A 14,623-nucleotide genomic window follows, 5' to 3' on the forward strand; every position below is an offset into this window, starting at 1 on the left:
AAGTCGGACGAAGTGATCACAGGGCTGACATTGGTATTGGTATTGGTATTGGTAATTGGTAGAAGTGGGCCCACATAAGTATATGGTAAGGTACCTATTGGTTTTGGTTTGTATATTGGTTTGTATATTGGTTTGTATATTTTGGTATATATACAGCGAGCCCTCCCTGCTCTTGTCTCAATCCACAACAACCTTGCTTATCTTTTCACTCCCATTTCGCTGGGTCCTCCGCCATCCTAACGAGGGTGGGGGTGAATGGGGGCACCGAGTGAGAGACTGTCGTGGTGCTGCTGTGCTAGTTGGGCCAAACCACGACAAATGGCAAACAAAGCACCTGAGAATTCACCCCTTGGGTATCTGTTAGCACACTCGAAGGAATTTAAAGGTGATTTTTGTAAAGATCAATTTATAGAGTACTGTAATCATGTGTAGAAATATTGAACTGTGCCTTTAAGTTTCTGTGTTTGAAGGACACCATAATTTTTGGCTATGGCATTTAAGTGGTCAAACCTGTTTAGGAGAGAAAATTCTAACAATAAGGGCCCTGTGCCAAAAACCTCTCCTTTGAGCTGCCTTTTGGCTCACTGGAAAGAAATACATAATGATTTGTGTAAAAAGCAGCTTATTGAATATTGCAATCATACGTGGCCAACATATGCTCTGGATGATGAGGAAGTGTGGCCCCTGAATGGAATATTAAGTTATAATACTATCTTGCAATTAATCTTGTTTTATAAGAGCAAGGAAAAGTGAGATAAAGCCCCATATGTAGATCTGTTCTTTTATTTAAGAGAAAAATCTGAATGGCAGAAAGAATCTGAATGAACAAATCGAATAATGTCACTCAGTAGAAAAACAAAAGGTTCAAAACCGTTGCTCCACATGTACTGCCGCAAAAATGTGTCTTGAACGTTTGACCCTTAAGGAGGGAGGGCTGTTCCTATATACACCCTCTCTCACTTACCTGATCCCGAACATGAACCTGAACAGGGACCCAGCAACCTGACAAGGATACATCCTGGAGTACTGGTTCAAGGGAGGGCTCCCAGCCCTGTCCAGATAGTAGTGATGTGGAAAAATGAGGACTCTGACACAGAACCTTCCTTATTGGTGTCCAAGAGAACTCAATGCCGTACTCATTTAATAACCATCTTAAAGATCCCCTTAAAATCTAAAGTCAAAAAGCACATAATTGCCCCCATTAAGGCACGGGGTTGGGCAGAGTGAACCAGTATATATGAAAGTGCCTTTCTCAGTTTCCAATTTAATTCTCTGAGAAAAAAAAAAAAAATCAACTGACTCCTATAAGGAGGACTCGGATAAAAAGAGAAAGAAAAAAACCCCAGAGGACGGAACCCAATAGAAACACGGGAGTAACGTATTCAGTTTTAAATACATCTAGAGGAGCAATAGGAACCAAACCAGCAAATCTTGTCAGAGCCACAGGGAAAGAGAAAAAAAAATACCAAAAAAAAAAAAAAGAAAAAGCTGCCCATTTTTGCAATCCCTGGATCTGAAATTTGGAAACAAAATTACAACATATGAATTTTTGTATGTTTCAGAATGTCTGATACCCCTGATGGGAAGAGACTTGTTGTCTAAATTAAATGCACAAATTGTCTTTGAATAGGGAGGCTTGTTAATAAAAATACCTGAATCAAAGACAGGACAAATATTGATGATAAAACAAAAACCAAAGATGTTAGAATTACCTCCAAAGGTGAATGATGCAGTGATCCCAACAGTGTGGTAAACTGAAATTCCAGGAAAATCAAAATTGGCACAACCAGTTGAAATAAAAGAAAAAGTAAAATCGGTCAGGGTGAGACAATACCCAATAAAACCTGAGGCAAAACAAGGATTAAAAGTACTAATTGATAAATTTTGAAATATCAAATTCTAGAAGAATGTGAGTCAGTGTAATACACCTATTTTACCAGTACAGAAACCAAATGGAGAATAGAAGTTAGTTCAGGATTTAAGACCCATAAATCAGATTGTGAAAGGCACACATCCAGTTGTAGCAAATCCATATTCCTTACTCACAGCTCTGAGAGAAAATTATCAGTGGTTTACAGTGCTTGATTTAAAAGATGCTTTCTTTTGTATCCCTTTGGAAAAGGAAAGTCGTAAACTATTTGCTTTTGAGTGGGAAAGCCCCAAACAGGATGCAAGGTACAGTTAACATGGACACAGCTACCCCAAGGATTCAAGAATAGTCTGACTATCTTTAGAAGACAACTAGCAAAAGAACTGGAAATTTGGACCAATGAAAAGACAGTGACAGCGAGACCAAAGCATCTGCTTCTCCAGTATGTGGATGACATCTTAATTGCCACAACGGAAAGGTCAGCCTGCATACAGGAGTTCTGATACAGAAACTAGGAAGCTGGAAGAGACCGGTGGGATATTTTTCCAAACAACTGTACTCGGTGAGCAGGGGATAGCCTTCTTGCCTCCAACCGCAGTCTTGGAGCTAAAGGGGGGACATTGGTTATCCCCGAGTCGAATGATGAAATACCAGGTAATTCTCACTGAGAAGGATGATGTACTGTTGAAAACAACTAACCTTCTAAATCCTGCAGTGTTTCTGAGTATTTCACAGGAAGAGCAACAACTGGAACACGACTGCATTGCAACCATTGAACATACGTATTCCAGCAGAGAGGACCTGAAGAATGATCCTCTCGAGAACCCTGAATAGGAACTGTTCACAGATGACAGCAGCTTCGTCTTGAATGGAACTCGCCACGCAGGATATGCGGTAACAACAAAAAGCATGGTAATAGAAGCAAATGCATTGCCAAGCACAACTTCTGCACAGAAAGCAGAACTGATTGCATTGACACGTGCTTTGTAATTAAGGAAAACTAGTTAATATTTGGACTGATTCAAAATATGCTTTTGGAGTAGTCCATGTCCATGGCACCCTGTGGAAAGAAAGAGGACAACCGTCCTCCCAGGGAACAAACATTAAGCATCAAAAGGAAATCTTGCAACTGCTAGCAGCAGTGCAGGAACCAGTTCAAGTGGCAATCATGCACTGTAAAGCACATCAGACAGGGAACTCAAAGATAATTGATGGAAACAGATTAGCAGATCATACTGCTAGGAAAATAGCACAACACACAGTCTCACAAATGGCAATCATCCCCACCAGAACAGTAGTGCTTCCTAAGGAGCCACCAAAATATTCAGGGGAAGATGAGAAATTGGCAAAGTTATTAAATGCAGAGAAAAATTCAGAAGGATGGTGGAATACAAGTATAGGTCAGATAGTATCGTCTCCCTTAATTATGAGAGAGACTTTGCAAACAAAGCATAGGGAATGTCACTGGGGTGCAGAAGCTATGACTCAGCTTCTGAAAAGAAATATAATATCAGTAGCAATGTTGGAAATGGCCAGATCAGTAACGGCAAAATGTGAAATTTAAAGAACAATCCAATAGTACAAAAGAGGGTACAGATGGGCAAAATAAAAACTGGAGTAGAACCAGGAGATTATTGGCAAATTGATTTTACAGAATTACCTAAATGTAATGGATATAAATATGTGTTGGTTGGGGTTGACACCTTTTCAGGATGGCCAGAAGTATTTCCCTGTTGCACCAATCAGGCTAAGGAAAAAGTTAAATGGTTCCTACAAGAAATTATTCCAAGGTTTGAAATTCCCTTTGGAATATCTGTGCTTGTTGTGGGTGACTCGCTGCTAAGGGGCACTGAGAGACCCATCTGTGGAGCAGGTAGGGAGTCAAGAGAGGTGTGCTGCCTGCCTGGAGCCAAGATCAGGGATGTGGCCAATAGAGTGCCATGGCTCGTCAGGGATGCAGGCTACTACCCCTTACTTGTGTTCCATGTAGGTATGAATGATGTCATGAGGCATGACATCTCCAGGATCCACATGGATTTTATAACCTTGGAGCAGGTAAAATGCAGAGGGGCTCAGGTTATTTTCTCCTCTATCCTGTTCACTAAAGGAGGAGTTTGTAATGGAAAAATCAGCCAAGTGAACTCCTGGCTGAAAGGCTGGTGCCGGCAGGAAGGCTTTGGGTTCTTTGACAATGGATCCTTCCTTGGGGATTACAACTTCATAGGACAGGGTGGGATTCATCTCTCCCGTAAAGGCACTGTATTATTTGGGAGTAGACTAGTAAATTTAATCAAGAGGTCTTTAAACTAAGGGCCTTGGGGGTCAGGGGAGAAGCAAAACAGAACAAGCTGTCCCCTCTAGATGGGAAACAGGGCAGGACAGGGAATGCAATGATAAGTGGCCTTCATCTGCACACTGGGCTGAGATACGGAAGGCTGACCACCCTGAGAAAGAGCCAAAGCAGGGAGGAACCTCCTGCACCCGTCCAGGGAAACCTGTGTGCTTCAGTAAGCCCCTGTGCTGCCTCTACACCAATGCACGCAGCCTGGGGAATAAACAGGAGGAACTGGAGATGTGGGTGCGGATGCAGGGCTACGACCTCATTGCAGTCACAGAGACGTGGTGGGACAGCTGCCATGACTGGAACACAGCCATGGAGGGTTATGTATTGTTCAGGAAAGACAGGCTGACAAGGTGTGGAGGTGGAGTTGCTCTCTGTGTGAGGGAGCAATTAATGTATACCAAACTGTGCCTGGATGGGGATGAGGAGCAGGTAGAGTGCTTATGCGCAAAACATAACGAACAGGGCAAGGCAGGTGATATTGTTGTAGGAGTTTGCTACAGGCCACCTGATCAGGAGGAGTATGTGGATGAGGCCTTCTACAAACAGCTGAGAGCTGCCTCATGATCACAGTCCCTGGTCCTCACGGGGGACTTCAATCACCCTGATATTTGCTGGGATAGTCACACAGCCAAGCATATACAGTCCACGAGGTTCCTACAGATTGTTGATGACAACTTCCTGTCGCAGATGATCAAGGAACCAACAAGGAGGGGCGTGCTGCTGGACTTGGTACTGACAAATAAGGAGGGCCTGGTTGGGGATGTGAAGGTTGGAGGCAACCTCAGCTTCAGCGACCATGATGATAGAATTCAAGATCCTGTGTGGAAGAGGCAGGACACAAAGCAGGACCGTGACCCTGGATTTCAGGCAAGCTGACTTTGGCCTTTTCAAAGATCTCCTTGGACAGATCTCATGGGATACAATTCTAGAAGACAGAAGTGCCCATGAGAGCTGGTCAATCTTCAAGCACCACTTCCTTCAAGCCCAGGATCAGTGTGTCCCAACATGTAAGAAAGGAGGAAAAGGAGGTAGGAGGCCTCCATGGATGAGCAAGGATCTGCTGGGACAACTCAGGTAGAAAGCAGCCATCTATGAGAGGTGGAAACAGGGGCTAGCTTCTTGGGAAGAGTATAGGAACATTGCCAGGGCATGCAGGGCTGCAACTAGGAAGGCTAGAGCCCTTCTAGAATTACATTTAGCCAGGGATGTTAAGGACAGTAATAAGTCATTTTTCAAGTACATCAGAAGCAGGATGGCGAGGAGGGATGTGGGCCCACTGCTAAATGCTGAGGGTGCCCTGGTGTCTGAGGATGCAGAAAAGCCCGATGTACTGTATGCATTCTTTGCTTCAGTCTTTACGGCCAAGGCCGATGCTCGGGAAGCGCAGTCCGGCAAGGATAACAGGATGGCCAGGACAGCAGAGGACTTGCCCTGGGTGGAAGAGGAAGAGTGTTGCCGGTACCGGCAACATCACCAGGCCACCCACACGTATCACTCAGCCCACCGACTGCTGAGGGGACAAGATCACTGCATACTCAGTATGGATGATGCTTTATTCCAGCTTATTGCTTGCGCCATGCGCTTTTATCTGCTAACACAAGCACCTCCTTTCACTCCACCCCATGCCCACCTCTTCTGTACCCTCCACCTCTTGCGTTACAACCCGAGATCTTTCGAACGCCTACAACATCTCCGCCTCCCTAAGCTCGATGACTCCAGCATCCTGTGGCACAGGCTGATACATGTGTCTGCCCAGCACACGTGCTAGCTGAGCCAATTGCGAGAAGATATAAACAGGTTCTGGTCATGTTCCACTTCACCACCCAATCTCGCCAATAGTTGAGTGATCCCTGCTGGATCTGCGTCATGGCGAGCGCTCCGAAGAACACACCAACCTGCAAAAGAAACTCAGTAGACTGTTAGACTTGTATTTCTGGCCATATTTGTTTTGCCGGGATCCACTGCCGGGTTCCCTCCTTTTCTACACAAGCATACCCTCGGCCCAGGCATCTAAGCTTCCACCTTGACTCTCACTCCCCAGTGTTGATTTGCTGTAATTTGACTGCTGGTAATTTATCTACTGCTACTGGTTCTTGCTCCCTAAAGTGTGCTTGCGCCGGTATGGGTCCTGACCCTCGAACAAAATGGTTAAGGACGTACAGACAGTGCATTAAAATATCGTGTTGCTTATCGAGGGGAGTTCTATGCCCTCCCTAAGACGGCTGAGCTGTAGTTTAAGAGTAGTGTGAGTGTGTTCAACGATCGCCTGTCCCTGGCTATTGCAAGGGATACCATGCACCAATTTGATCTGCCAGGTTTGGCAGAATTCTTGTGTCACATGGGAGGTGTAACAAGGCCCATTGTCAGTTTTGATTTGTTCAGGACATCCTAGGACAGCTATACATTGTAGCCAGTGCCTAATCACATGGCGCGCTGTGGCTCAGTGCATGTGGGTAGCTAGTATGTAGCCACTGCAGGTGTCAATGCTGACATAGAGGTGATGGTTGGGACAAAAGGGCTCATAAATTTGTGACATCCGTTTGCCAGATCTGATTCGGGAGCAACCCTCGGGGATTAACTCTGGCTTCCCATGGTAGCGCTGAAGCACATTGAGGGCAAGCAGCAACTATCTGCTTTGCCACTTGGAGAGGGATCTTGGCCTGATGATGTAGAGCCCATACTCCACAATGCAAAAGGACGTGTAGCTGTCTGGCCACTGGGAAATCCTCTTGGGTGGAGATAGGCAATACATGCATCGCTGCTTCGTCCGCCTTTTGGTTACCTTCAGTGAAAGCCCCCAGAATATTGGTGTGACTGTTGATGTGTAAAATAGAGCAGGAGGCAGCACGAGTTTGTAAAGCATTCAATATGAGGTCTGCTATAATGGTGGAGGCACAAATGGCTCATGCACATTGTCGAACTAGTTCAGCGATGAATCTCGAGTCAGTGATGATATTGAGCAGCGTTGAATGCCATGCCTCCAGGGCAAGGACAACAGTCTTGGCCTCTAGATATTGCACCGATTTTGTGGCGTCAGTATGCAAGATTTTCTCCCACCTGTCTACCTGTTTCCACACCACTGCCGCTGTGTTGGTCTTTGATGAGGCATCTGTAAAGCATGTGTCTTTACAGTCCCATGCAGCTCCTTCACAGCTTTTGTTTCTAGGGGAGCCCATTCATATCTGCCTCCATCGGTCATTGAATCATAGAATCATAGAATCATGGAATCATAGAATGTTAGGGGTTGGAAGGGGCTCCCAGAGATCATCCAATCCGCATCCTCTGCAACTTGTCCCGGGGTAACCCGGCGGGCTGGGCTCGAGTGGGAAGCAGCTCTCCCACGGGGGCTCTGCTCCAGGGCCGCATCCCTCACTCTCCTCCTCGCTATCAAGTTTATCACATTCCGCATCCCCACACAGCGACGGACCCATCTGTGCCCCCAGATTCTCCACTTCCATGCTTGTTTGAGCCTCCTGATAGCTACAAACTCTCTCCTCTGTCTGCACTTTCCACCCCTCCCCCTGGATAGCTTCCTGTACCGACAACCAGAACTGTTTCTCCTCTGCTGCCTTAGACAAAGTCCTCTTAATCTCCCTCCACACTTTAAGATGCTGATCCATCCCCTTGGTCCCTGCTAAGGCAGTCTGTAACATCTCTTCCTCTACCCCTGTCCAAATCTGGACACTTAATAACTCTGTGGGTGCCTGTAACACACCCCGCTCCGCATCCATAGGATGCAGGCGGCCATGGATGCGCATTGAACCCGCTCGCCCACCACACCGCAAGCGCCACTGCCTTGAGTACCTTAATCACCTGTTCCAACTGTGTCATGGCTGCAGACGTCGTGCATTCCGCCGATCACGTCGGGGTCACCATATGTTGCTGCTACTGGCAACATCACCAGGCCGCCCGCACGGATCATTCAGCCCACCGAACACTGAGGGGACAAGATCACTGCATACTCAGTATGGATGATGCTTTGTTCCAGATTATTGCTTGCGCCATGCACTTTTATCTGCTAACACAAGCATCTCCTTTCATTCCACCCCGTGCCCACCTCTTCTGTACCCTCCACCTCTCACGTTACAGCCCGAGATCTTCCAGACGCCTACAACAGAAGAGGTTAAAGACTTGTTGGCCAAGCTTAAGGCTCGTAATTCAATGGGTCCTGATGGGATGTATCCCAGAGTGTTGAGAGAGATGGCTGATGTGATTGCTAAGCCTCTCTGCATCATTTTTGAACAATCATGGAGGACAGGCGAGGTTCCTGAAGACTAGAGAAAGGCCAATGTCATGCCAGTCTTCAAAAAGGGCAAGAAGGACGACCCAGGAAACTACAGGCTGGTCAGCCTCACCTCCATCCCTGGAAAAGTGATGGAACAACCCATCCTGAATGTTATAACTGAACATATGAAGGATAAGATGGTTATCAGGGGGAGTCAACATGGATTCACCAAGGGGAAATCCTGTTTGACCAACCTGATAGCCTTCTATGAGTGCATAACCAGCTGGCTAGATGAGGAGAGAGCAGCGGATGTCATCTCCCTTGACTTCAGCAAGGCTTTTGACACTGTCTCCCAGAACATCCTCATCAGAAAGCTCAGACAGTGTGGCTTGGATGAGTGGACAGTGAGGTGGATCGAGAGCTGGCTGAATGACAGAACCCAGAGGGTGGTGATCAATGGCATGGAATCGAGTTGGAGGCCTGTGGTCAATGGAGTTCTTCAGGGATCAATTCTGGGGCCAGTCTTGTTCAACATCTTCATCAGTGACCTGGATGAGGGGACAGAGTGTACCCTCAGCAAGTTTGCTGATGACACCAAACTGGGAGGACTGGCTGATTCCCCAGAAGGCTGTGCTGCCATTCAGCAGGATCTTGACTGGCTTGAGAGTTGAGCAGAGAAGGAACATGATGAGGTTCAACAAGGACAAGTGCAGAGTCCTGCATCTGGGAAGGAACAACCCCATGCACCAGTACAGGCTGGGGGTCGAACTGCTGAAGAGCAGCTCTGCGGAGAGAGACCTGGGAGTCCTGATTGATAATAAACTAAACATGAGCCAGCAATGTGCCCTTGTGGCCAAGAAGGCCAATAGCATCCTGGGATGCATCAAGAAGAGTGTGGCCAGCAGGTCAAGGGAGGTTCTTCTCCCTCTCTACTCTGCCCTGGTGAGGCCTCATCTGGAGTACTGTGTCCAGTTCTGAGCTCCTCAGCTCAAGAAGGACGGGGAAGTGCTGGAGAGAGTCCGGCACAGGGCCACCAAGATGATCAGGGGAATGGAACATCTTTCATATGAGGAAAGGCTGCAGGAACTGAGGCTGTTTTTAATCTGGAGAAGAGGAGATTGAGGGGTGATCTTATTAACATTTACAAATATCTAAAGGGTGGGTGTCAGGTGGTTGGGACATCTTTTTTTTCTATAGTAGCTGGAACAGTGGAACAGGCTGTCCAGAGGGGTTGTGGAGTCTCCTTCCTTGGAGGTCTTCAAGACCCACCTGGACATGTTCCTATGCGACCTGCTCTAGGTGACCCTACTTCTGCAGGGGGGTTGGACTAGATGATCTCTGAAGGTCCCTTCCAGCCCCTACCATTCTATGATTCTACAATCTTCAGACAGAGGACCACATTTCGTGGCCAATGTGGTATAAGAGGTAAGCAAAGTCCTAGGAATCTCCTGGGATTTACATGCCCCTTGGAGACCGCAATGAAATGGAAAACTGGAAAGAATGAATCTGGCCCTAAAAAGACAAATTAGCAAAATTTGTCAGGAGGGCAAACTAAATTGGCCTCAGGCACTTCCACTTGCATTGCTACAAATAAGAATGAAACCTCGAAGCGGAATGTCAGTAAGTCCTTATGAAATAATGTATGGAAAACTCTATGAGTTTCCTGAACTCAATCCAAACATATATGTAATGGGAAAACAAGATGTATATAACTATTTGCTTTCTCTTGGAAAAACTCTAAACAGGCTCCAATGTGCAGTAGTGTGGAATTGACCTTTGACTTTGGAAAATCCAGTACACAGCATACTGCCTGGAGATTATGTCTACATAAAGACTAGGAACGAAGAACCTCTGCAAGGAAGGTGGAAGGGACCATACAAGGTGTTGCTGACCACCTTCACTGCTATCAAGATTGCCGAATCAGATGCCTGGATCCACTACACTCGAGTGAAAAAGCACCATCAAGCCCATGGAAGTGAAAGAGTTGTAGGAGATCCTGACATATTGAAGTTAACTCTGAAACATAACTAAGTTTTTCTTTTAGTTTGTTTTTCAGTCTATGGTGGTGGAAACATGGATCAAAATTGGATGGTTGAATCGATTCGTACTGAACGTTCAGGCCCAGACTCCAGTCCAAAGAGAAATATACTCGGAACAGGTAATTCTAATACCAGGAAAAACTCAGGAGGAAAATCTGATGATAGACTTAATTAAGGAATTTGCACATTTGCAAAATGTTTCCCAAATTACTGCTTGCCTACCTATACCATGGGCAGTGGGAGAATCCATTCCTTGGGGAATCTTAACCATGAATACTGTTAAGAAAAATGAGACTGCACACTGTAAACAAAAACCAGTGATAGGCTGGTAAGAGAGGGTAGATTACATTAGAAAGCAATGGACAACCCCCGGTAATAGAGAAGATTGTTATAAATTGCTAAACTTTCCATTTTAACGCCATAGGAAGATTTGGAGATGTTGGGTGGTGCAGATATGATGAACCAAAAACAAGGAATGTGTCTTGAATGACTATGGATTGGGAATGTGAACAGGTTAACAAGACAGCAAACAGGGAGGATGAATGGAATTCAGTTTGGGGTGTTAATGTAAACTTACAATTTATATACATGGCTAAGACATCTTGGTGCTTTAAGTGGGCTGGATTTGAATTTTCAGTAAGCAGGTTAGTATTAGATAGAGGTACTTAGACAAGAGAAAAGGAGAAAAAGGTTCCTTGGTGGGAGTGTGAATAAATATACAATTGCACTACAGTGAGCCAAGCAGTTCAGCGTGTACCTCAATTGGCAATAGCCTTGAAGATTGGTTGTTTATGCAGAGGACTGAAGAACAACTTAAACGTGACCAGCCTCTGGAGAGTTAGCTGCCAAAGATATATGATTCCAAGCCCAGGACATTTGGTCTGGGCTATGAGTGATGGCACATGGACATCTCACCTACCAGTAGATGGAAAAGTCAAACAAATAACTTTGGGATGGCCTACATTATGCCCAATTTGGAAAAAATCTCCCTTTAAGGGATTGGAATGATCCAGGTACTGGAGTCTGAGCACTAGAATCTCTCTTAAATCCTATAGCATCCTACCGAAATAGAGAGTGGTTATATCGATTGACTGGACAGGTTGAACGATTGGCAAATGTAACAAGAAAGGGATTTTAACAACTGAATTTACAATTACAGGCTACCTCTATAATGGCGTTACAAAATAGAATTACTCTGGACATGCTGTTGCTGAAGGAACATGGGGTGTGTGGCTTCCTAAAAGACAGAGTAGACCATTGTTGCATACACATTCCAAACTTTACCACAGATATAGAACACAATTTAGATCAACTAGATAACATAGAAAAGGAAACACACATAGAAAAGGGAAGACATGAACACAAGCTGGATAGAGAAAGTTTTTGAAGGACTGGGCCTGGACCTAAAATCCTGGATAAAATCACTGATTGAAACACTTCTGCTATTGATTATAATGTTTCTGGCAATCTATTTGGCATATCGTTGCATCAAAAGAGAAATAATACAAAGAACACGATGGAGCAATAGAATCTTGACAGCATTGTCAAGAGACAATGATCGGTTCAAAGGTAATCCACCACCATATGACAATCATGGTTTTGTTATGGAGGCAAGGGAAATACAAGAGTGAAAGTATTGGAATGTGATTATCAATACTTTCAAAGGGGGGAAATGTTACAGATACAGGATTATTTTAGTTAACAACTTAACATTACAATAACAAGTTAAGCACTTGTTAATCACTTGGTAATAGTTTAATCAATTAGCTAAGCACTTGCAAATAGCTCAATCACCTAATGATTAAGTAATTATTCATTTGAATCATATAAGGATCAAACTGCAAGAGTTACATACCACACCTGATAAGGACCTGTGTAGTCCCAGGGACTTGTTCAGACAAGACCCTGGTATATGTATCTATTAGGTTACCTTACCTGTTACCTTAGCTGTTACTAAAACAAAGGGAATGATATATTTTTTTAACCAATCACTATGATATTGGAAATTTTATAATAGTTAGGAACCAATCAAGATAAAGGGCAAATTAAGAGATGGACATTTTATCCATGCTTTTGTTGGCAAATGTAGTTCTTTGTTTGAAGTGTATAAAAACCTTGAAAATTGTAACTAACAATGAAGCCATGAAGTTTGGAGGAGCTATCTCATGTTTCCCAGTGCTGCATAATAAAGAAGTGCCTGCTTATCTGCATTCCTGTGTAGATAAGTTTTTTGGAATTGCGGATCTGTCAACAACCTGACAGGAGGTTGTAGGTGGGGGTTGGTCTCTTCTCCAAAATAGTGAATGACAGGACAAGAGGAAATGGGCTCAAGTTGCACCAGGGAAGGTTTAGACTGGAGCTGAGGAAGATCTTTTTCCCTGAGAGGGTTGTCAGCCCCTGTCCCAGGCTGCCCAGGGAGGTGGGGGAGTCCCCATCCCTAGAGCTATTGCAAAGCCGTGGAGCTGAGGTGCTGAGGGCCATGGGTTAGTGATGGGCTGGGCACTGTGAGGGCAGGGGGTGGACTCCATAAGCTTAAAGGTCTTTTCCAGGCAAAATGATTCTGTGATTGTCTGTAGAGGACACACGATATATTGCCAGTACAGTAGTGCATCCCTGGATTACCAACCATTTGTTCCCTCTGCTCTGATGCAGTTCTACACTCCCACTCAGCTTTGTGTGCCGCAGGAATGTGTTTTTCAGGGGAGAGCCTGTACATGCACACATACAGTCTAACAGGAAGAAAGTTTCTGTACCTTTGAATCTATTTTAAATTCTCTCCAACTGAGAGAGGATAGTGTGGTGGTTTAGCCCAGTGTCCACCAAGTCATAATATCACTCCCCCTCCTAAACTGGACAGGAGAGAGAGGGAGAAAAAAAATAATGAGTGGTTTTTGAGTTAGGGACAGAGAGACCACTCAGCAATTAGCGTCACGGGCAAAAAAGACTCAACTTGGGGAGAAAAAAGCTTGATTTATTAAAGGAAAAATAAGAATAGGGAGATGAGAAATAAAACTGAATCTTAAAGCACCTCTCCCCAACCCTCCCTCTTCCTGGGACTCTCCTTCCTTCCCCCGCAGCAGTGCAGGGGATGGGGGTTGCAGTCAGTTTGTTACAGATGGACTTTGCTGGTGATTCTTCTCGGGGGAGGCTTCCTCACATTTCCCACTGCTACAGTGTGAGGTCCCTCCCATGGGAGACAGTCCCTCATGAACTTCTCCAGCATGGGTCCTTCCCATGGGCTCCTCATGAACTGCTCTGGCATGAGGCCTCCCACGGGGGCAGCTCCTCACACCCTGCCCCAATGTGTGTCAGCCACCAGGAGAACAGTCCCTCAGGTACCAACTGCTCCAGCCTGAGTCCCTCACAGGATCACAAGTCCTGACAGCAAACCTCCTCTGGTGTGGGCTCCTCTCTCCCCACAGACTCCAAGGTCCTGCCAGGAACTTGCTCCAGGGTGGGCTTCCCACAGAATGCCTCCTTCAGGCATCCACCTGCTCTGGCGTGGGATCCTCCACGGGCTGTGAGTGGATCTCTGCTCCCCACTGGCCTCCATGGACTGCAGGGGCACAGCTGCCTCACCATGGGCTGCATCACAGAGGAGTCTTTCTGTCAAGGCCTAAGCACCCTCCCTCCCTCTCTTTCTCTACTGACCTTGGTGGCTGCAGAGATGTTTTCACATTCTCACTCTCTGGTGCTGCTGCAGTTTAGCAACTGTGCAGCAACTTCTTCTCAAATACATTAATCACAGAGGTGTTACCTCAGTTACTAATTGACCAGGCCTTGGTCAGCTGTGGGTCCATCTTAGAATTGACTGGCATTAGCCCTATCAGCTACAGGGGAGGCCCAGGCAAAACCACTACAGATGGTTACTGAGTTAATTGGCAGTCTGTACATAGCCTGGATGGCTATGAAGGTAGCAGGGAGAGGCTGTGGCCAGCTTCCTGCTAATGAGCATGGTGCAGAGGCAGAAGGATGGAGACAGGAGGGCTGTGTTGCATCTGCCTGGAAAGCAGAGCCTGTGGCAGTGAAGCAGCTTGACCCCCATATTGGTGCAGCCCTTTACTGGACCCCAGGCAGATCCGGTATCCCAGTGAGCAGTGCTTAGAGGCTGAGCCAGCAGTGACCACCAGGCCTTGACCCCACAA

Source organism: Colius striatus, chromosome W, assembly GCF_028858725.1.
Source record: "Colius striatus isolate bColStr4 chromosome W, bColStr4.1.hap1, whole genome shotgun sequence".
In the NCBI taxonomy this organism is placed as follows: Eukaryota; Metazoa; Chordata; class Aves; order Coliiformes; family Coliidae; genus Colius; species Colius striatus.